The following is an 8059-nucleotide window of genomic DNA, read 5'->3' as shown; positions in this document are numbered from 1 at the left end:
ACACGCAGAATAAATTGACATGCTGCGGAATTGAAAAACGCACCGCAGAACACTTTCCGCATTACTTTTGTGAGGTTTTTTTCCGCAGCGTGAGCATGAGATTTTCTGAATCTCGGTCACTTTGTCGCTACTCTAAATGCTGCGGAATTTCAGCATAGAATTTAGTTGCGGAAATTCCGCAGCGTTTACGCTACGTGGGAGCCCGGCCTATACCATTCTAGCATGGCTTAGGCCTCATGCACACGTCAGTATTTTGCGTCAGTATCTGGATGCCAAAGCCAGGAGTGGAAGATAAACAGAGAAAACCTATAACGGAAAGATGTTCACCTCTTCCGTGTTTTGGAGCCGCTCCTGGTTTTGGCTTCAAAATACTGACCGGAATACTGACGTGTGCATGAGGCCTTACAGGTCTGTGTTTTTCCTGCATCCCGGATTCCTTCCAGCTTATTGTTTGTGCGGCCACATTATAACTTCAGCATTAAATCTGCAAAATGCTGACAAATCCCAACACCCCTTCCCCCACGCTACCGGACATGGACCCCTATGGGGTTCTATTGTGATTTAAGTACAGCAGATCCGCAGCAACTGTAATACAAACCCTAAAATATGGCCATATAAAACCCTCCATAGTGGGCCTGGATGTCTGACGTCTACGAGCTCTCAAACAAACCTCACCAATTAGATTGCACTTGTTAGTGCCATTACCCCCTTCCCCTTATTAGCAGAAATGAGAGCTGCTGCAAAATCTCTCCTGGGGGGCAGCACGGTGATTTCTGTTTAACGTTGCAGGGAAAATGATTTCCGCTATTTTCCCTGGCAATAATGGCGGATGTTGGTGGCACCCCTTGTGGTCAGCTTTTCCTCGGCAACCTGTTATGTGGTTTGGGAGAGAAAGACCTCAATGTTCTGTGTCTGTGGGGGGTTTTTAATGAGAAGACGGACTGAAACTACGAGCGTCCATTCAATCCTTTATCTGTTTCTTCCTCTTCGCTGCATCACTTAAGACTGTTCTCTATTATTGGGTCACCGGTGATAATCTTCCCATAAATAGCGCCTGATGCCGATTCTTCTCTGACATTTGCTCATATAAATCACCGCATAAGATGCCATTATTCCTGTTTGTGAAGGGGAACGTCCGCTTACAATCCCAATGAAGAAACCAGTGTGACGTAACTGCTGTAAATAAATAATGAGGAGGTTACTAACAATTAGTGGTCGGTAAGTGCAGTGACCCCGGCAAGCGGACCGACCGTTATGGGAGGCAGAAGTGAGCCCGAAATATTGATAGAAAACTATTATTTCCGATAGGGACCTGTGATCCTACTGGCAATGGTAACCGCTATTAACCCTCTATGTATGGGAAAATGTAATAAAAGTCCTAAAATTAAAACCGGTGAGACGTCCCTTGTTCAAAGAGGCTCTGTCACCAGATTCTCAAATCCCTATCTCCTATAGCATGTGATCGGCGCTGCAATGTAGATAACAGCAACGTTTTGTTTTTTTTTTTTGAAAAACGTTCATTTTTGGCCAAGTTATGAGCTATTTTATATATATGCAAATGAGCTTTGAAATGGACAACTGGGTGTGTTTTTTTTCGTATGTCCAACTGGGCGTGTATTGTGTTTTTAACTGGGCGTGTTTACGTGTATGACGCTGACCAATCAGTGACCAATCAGCATCATACACTCCTCTCCATTCATTTACACAGCACATAGTGTTCTTACTAGAACGATGTGCAGCCACATACACAAGTGTCCTGATAATGAATACACATGACCTCCAGCCTGGACGTCATGTGTATTCAGAATCCTGACACTTCTGACTCTTTTCTGTGAGATTCCAGCAAGCCACGCGTAAGCTCGCGAGATTACGAGGCAAACGAGATTTAGTTTCCCTTGCTGGAAATCTCAAAGATTTGGAACACGTGATTTATTCTAAAAAAAAAACAACAAAAAACCGGCCATGAAGAAACGCATAAACGTGTTTTTTTTTCGGGAAAAAAAATACAATGGAGGTCAATGGGGAAAAAAAAAACAAAACACTTATTGACGAAAAGACACCAGACCAGTCGTATGCTGCGATTATAATTAACCCAAAAAATGCAAAACAAAAGAAAGAGAACTGAAAAAATAATATTTCACTTTTGACTTTCAGCAGCTAACATCTGGCTGCAGCATTTTTATGCCAGAAAAAAACATAACGAAAGATGTGGGTCCGCACCCACTAAGGTGTATCCGAAGATACCTTACATGGGTGAGGGACTGTGTGGTAAGGGGCTACTGGCATAGTCTTCCATAGGAATGACTGGGACCATATTGTGCTGGCTGCGTCTTTAATATTATCTCGGAGATCCAGGAATCTCTCGTTCTCATACACAATTCCCAGCTCGTCCATGTTTATAGTGATCAGTAGACATGGCGGCAGGTCTTGTATGAAGTAAACATCACAGATCTCAGCCAGTGCATCCTCAGGAAGGAAGGAAGAAACGCCTCATGTCCGTGCCGGGCTTCCCAGATAAGCAGCTCTGACATATGAGATACCCACTGTGGGTAATCCACCTATTTATTATATCTGGGAAACCAGCTGTTGTACGCTGAGTGTTCGAGAAAGACTTGGCGGGAGTTTATAGCTATGCCCCTAAGGGAGGATTAACCTCTAGTTTTCCTTAAAGGGCATCTCCACCTGATAGGGAAATAATTTGTATTATTTTCTAAGGTCTTGTACACAATAGTGTCATAACAATGTATTTAACTCCTGGTCCAGATGTGTTCAAGCTCTTAAAGGGAAGGTCCAGTTCTTTGGAAAACCTTTTTTCATTTCAAGGGTCCCCAGTCAATGAGCTGGTGACAGTGTGTCTGCCAGAGGGGCACTTGTGATGGTTAGTGGGGGGGGGGGGGGTCCTAATAGGGGATACATGGGTATAGGTTGTCCCAACTGGGGGAATTCAAGCGAAAACATTATTTCTTTGGATATTTCATAAGGGGTGGAGCCTGACACAAGGATTCTCTTATTCTTGGAATTTCGGTGTCATGCTCCGCCCCCTCAGGCCTTTTACTAGGCATGGCATAGTTTGCCCGGATTGTATCTATTACTGTCTATTAGGTTATGATAGTTCTCTTGAAGGCGATATCCACCTAAAAATTACCGCAATTAAGATCCCAGTGGTGCATCACGTCTGCTGATTTCTCAAGTTATAGACCACCCAAAACCCTTTGGCACTACACGGAGCTTTCAATTACTGGAAATCTCTGACATAACATTTTAAACAGAGACATTCATATCAATGATAATTTTTTGCCTGGACTGTTCCTTTAAGAAGTTTTTCCCACCAGAGTTATTTCTGGCCTAATGATCGGATACGCCATAAAGGTCTGATCAGGTGGTGTCCTACCACTGGGACCCCGCTGGTCCTGAGAATGAAGGGGCTGCTTCTGCTTAGGTTTTGCAGAACAGACCCATTTCAGTAAATGGGTTGTGTTGCAGTTCCAACAAAGAACTAGGTTAGGAATTCTAGCGCAACCGCCCCTTCGCTCTAGGGATCTAAGGCCAGCAGTCATACCCCCACCAGTCAGATATCATCGACATATCCTATCAATATGCCAGCAAGGTCTCTGGTGTAAACCGAAAACTGCCATGCGACTATTGCGACACGGCCGTACATTAAGCAGCCTTGCGCTTTACATGCGACTATGGTGCCACTTTTTTCTTCATACAGCTAGATTTATGTAAAGTTATGAAACTTTTTCTCCATAGAGTAACGTGAAAGCATCAATCGTGTCCAGTCTCATTATTTCAACTAGGTTAAACTTGAGTAATGCAGACAAGGGGGCGGGAACGTGACAACTGCACATTTCTAAACATGGTTGTCAAGTAGAAACCTATTTAGTACACCAGTACTAATGATGATAATACTGCCCCCTGTGGACAATAATGTGGGCCTGAACAGGTAGGAGAATTGTCCTATTTCTGTATGTGATGGAATTGCCGCCATATAAAAGAAGTGTAAAAATCTGGCAGTAAAACTGCGGTAAATATTTATATAGGAGAACTGAGAATTTTCAAAATGATTGCAAAATCTGCGACTCTGCTGACCTCACAGGAAGCGTTGCTATGAAAGAAAGAATGCAACTTGGCAGATAATAGATCTCCATGTTTAACCGGGTGCGAAAGTCTCATACTGAGCAATGCATTGTGGGTATGAATTAAGATTATTTTTCTAAATGTATATCTATAGCATGCTCGTGTTCTAGTCTGAATGTGAAGTGAATCTCTGGTTCGGAGTCACTTTAAAGATACAAGAAAATTGCATAAGTAGCAATTACCTAATATATTGTTATAGGAAACTGATTATTTCGTATTAGGCCTCATGCACACGACCGTAATTTATTACGGATCTGTAATTGCGGATAAAAATACCGCTCCATTCATTTCTATGGGCCACGGACACCTTCCCATATTACGGTACATGTCCTATTTTTTTGCATTTACGGACCGTGCTCCTATACTTTGTAATGTGAGCCCGGCCTGCAAATGACAGTCCGCGGCTATGGCCGTGTGCGGGGGGCGTTACATTGAGACATTACAGGCTTCTGTAGAAAGCTCCTGCAAGGAAAGCATCGGGAATTCCTTACAAGATTATGACCTCATCGAGTAGTCTGCAGCCTGTCGCTGTCTGAGGGTTCTGTAACTACAAGTCCCAGCATGCCATAAAGCTGCAGACCATTGATCTAACTACTTCCACTTTTAAGGCTAGGACTACACGGTGACTTTGGCTGTGATACAGATCGCACGGCTAAAGATCGCCGTGTTGCGCCGCCTACATCGCAGAAAGTGAATGTGGTCGCTTTGTGACCCCCACAGATTTTACCGCGACCCCACAGATTTTCTTCGCGGGTTTGGATTCCTAGCGACTTTGGTTTCGTAACCACATTGACTTGTGATGCAGGCGGCGTGACACAGCGATCTTCGGCCATGCAACCCATATCGTGGCCAAAGTCGCCGAGTAGCCCTAGCCTTAGGGGAGATTGTATTAGGCAATTGCTAGTTATGCAATTCCCTAATCTTGTTCCAAACCAGAGCTTCACTTTAATGAAAAGTAAATATGCATAGTATATGTCTCTTAAAAAACGGACCACTTCCCTTTTCCTGTGTTCGGAGGGTTTGATTTTTAGTATTTCTTGTAATTATCAAAGTGAGTACTTGCGCATTGTGTAGTAGTATTCGTCCCTTGAATTGTCCCTCCCTAGTCACTTAAATTGAGCTGCAATACCAGACACAGCCTATAGACAAGGGTGGCGCTGTTGACAAGCGTGTTCTCATTTAATTGCCGATGGTCCTGTAGTCACATAGATCTAGTCTATAGCCCAGTGTTCTGCTGATTCCCTGGGAAGCTTCCTCCGCTCAGCGCTATATCTGTTTTCTTTAGCAGCAATGCAAATATTTGTTGGGGAGTATACAGATGAATTCTACCCGAGCCCGTACACCGGCTGTGGTTCTTCTGACGTAGCCGCAATTTGCCAGCGCTACACAGATAGAGCAATGCAAATAATAAACATTTGCTCGGTTTATGATTGTACGTGACCTTCAGGCTCCACTACAAGAAATTCTCATAAACTACCTGGGAGAATGTGACACGTAATCAGGACGGTGCCAGGTAAACAGGGCGGCATTACGACTGTGGCAACTTTGTCATGTGGAGGATTTGGTTGGAAGAATAATGGAGTGGTGTAGGGGCGCGTTCACACAGACGTATCTCTGTTCTGCGTTTTATTTATTTAAAAAAAACTTCCATTATTTCCAAAACTTCCATCAAGTTACAAAAGCCTGTTCTTTAGGGAAATGAGGAGACCAGTACTATAATTTACACATGATATTTGGGGGGACTGTTACATATTTTGCATTGGCGGCTTTGATAAGTGGAGTCAGTGCTTTTGTTTGGTGCAGTGGGCCCGCCGTGGCATAGCATGGTCTACGTCTGCGGCATCAAATCTGAGTGACCCTTTGTGCAGTCTGAGGCCCTGTTCACACAGAGGAATTTGCAGGCAGAAAAAATGTGCCTCAAAATTCCTTCAGTTTTCGTGGCATTTTTGCCGGCGGCCATTGAGCGCCGCAGGCAAAAAAAACGCAGCGAAAAACACTTTCTCTGCCTCCGATTGATTTCAATGGGAGGTCAAAAGCGGAGCCGCAACAAGAAAGAGCAAACCGTTGCGGGAAAAATGCCTCCGCCTCAATCAATGGGAGGCGGTTTTGGAAGTTTTTGGGTGCTGATTCCGAGGCAGTTTCCGGTATCTGGTCCTCAGTAAAACACAGACATCTGGAATTTTCAGGCTGAAAAGAAACACCTGATACCTCCAGAATGTCGGCTTCAAGGGCCAGTTCACGTGGAGTTTTTTATGCGGAAACCGCATCAAAACAACGTGCCAAAAAACGTGCGAAAATGCCTCCCATTGATTTCAATGGGAGGCGGAGGCTTTTTTTTTTCCCGTGAGCGGAAAAACCGGCTCGCGGGAAAACGCGGCTCGCTTCTGACCTCCCAATGACATTAATGGGAGGCAGAAGAAGCGTTTTTCTTTGCGTTTTCTGCCCGCGGCACTCAATGGCCGTGGGCGAAAAACGCCGCGAATATCGGCGTGCAGGCAGAGCAAAATCTGCCTCAAAATTCCAAACTAAATTTTGAGGCAGATTTTCCTCCTGCAAAAAGTGTGAACCCAGCCTATGTGTCTGGATTATTTTCTCCGTCCTTCTTGGCACTGGAGAGACATGTGTGGTTCTCACATACTTTTATATCGTTGATGGGGTATTTTGTAGATACGTCAGTGGAGTCATGTCCAGAACTAACGGGCCCCAGGACTAATCTGAAAGGGGAATTCCAATAAGAAATTGGAATTTTTCATTAGAGATTTCATTTTGTGGCCCTGCAGATCGCTGGGCGCAAGATGAATATGTTCGGACTGGTATTTAGTAATGCCAGCCAGAGCCATTGGGTGGCACATCCGGATGTCTATGCTTTTGCGGAGTTCTGTATGTGTCCCTTAACCAGATATTCTGGCCGCATGTAAAGATTTCCGTCACTGAGATTGCTACGGTTCCCAATTTTTTGCACTGATGGATTGGTGGCGGTAGAAGGGAACCGCCATGGTGATACACCGTTGGGACTATGCTCTAAGACTATGTTCACACATCGGGATTTGTTACAGAGTTTGATGCAGTTTTAACCACAGCCAGAAGTGGTTTCAAAATTCAGAATTGGAGATATTAAGGTAAAACTATTACTTCTCCTTTCTCCTGGATCCACATTTGGGTTTATCTAAAAAATCTGCAACAAATCGCGATGTGTGAACATAGTCTAACAGAAACAGGCATTTACTTGATGAATGACCCCCGGGCCCTTGAACAGAAGGACGACGTTTGCCATAGATGTTGCCATGTGGTCCGCTGAGAGGGAAGTGCTACTTAACATTTGGTGCACGCTTTCTTATAGGGTAGCATCTGGTGGCTTGTTTCTATTAAAACATATGGATGTCATAGAGAAGGGTCTGACGCCCAGGACCCCCCTCTTGGAGCCCGTTCTGGCAGACTCCCCCTGTCCATATATTACACGGTCGGCCATTCGTTTGATCATGTAATGTATTTTTACTCTCCTGGAAAATCTTTTAAATGAACCAATTTCCCTTTTCGGGCTTCAGTCTGACTTCACCAGTAGCCCCTCGTGGCTCTTGGGATCATTCTTATCTAGGTCCTTATTGTCTTTACATTATTTCCCGTCCAGCTGGCAGGACATGCAGGGTCTCGTAGCTGCAAAGTCTTGTCCTATCCATCATTTTATATATATATATATTTATAGCCAGAAGCAGCTTTACTGATGATTGCTGAGCCCGCAAGCTCTCCTGACATGTCTGTTTTAGTAAATTCTGGTACTTTTAATGAAATAATAATTCTGGAGCAGATTTTCTTAGAACTCTGCGTTGTGCCGCTCCTCTTTTATTCCTCCTGGAAATGTATGAATAAATATACATCTGTCATTCCCATTCCCCTTGTCAATAGGATATGTACCTACAGA

This window comes from Rhinoderma darwinii, chromosome 9 (genome assembly GCF_050947455.1).
Source record: "Rhinoderma darwinii isolate aRhiDar2 chromosome 9, aRhiDar2.hap1, whole genome shotgun sequence".
Taxonomy (NCBI): Eukaryota; Metazoa; Chordata; class Amphibia; order Anura; family Rhinodermatidae; genus Rhinoderma; species Rhinoderma darwinii.
Note: the sequence above shows the minus strand (reverse complement) of the source record.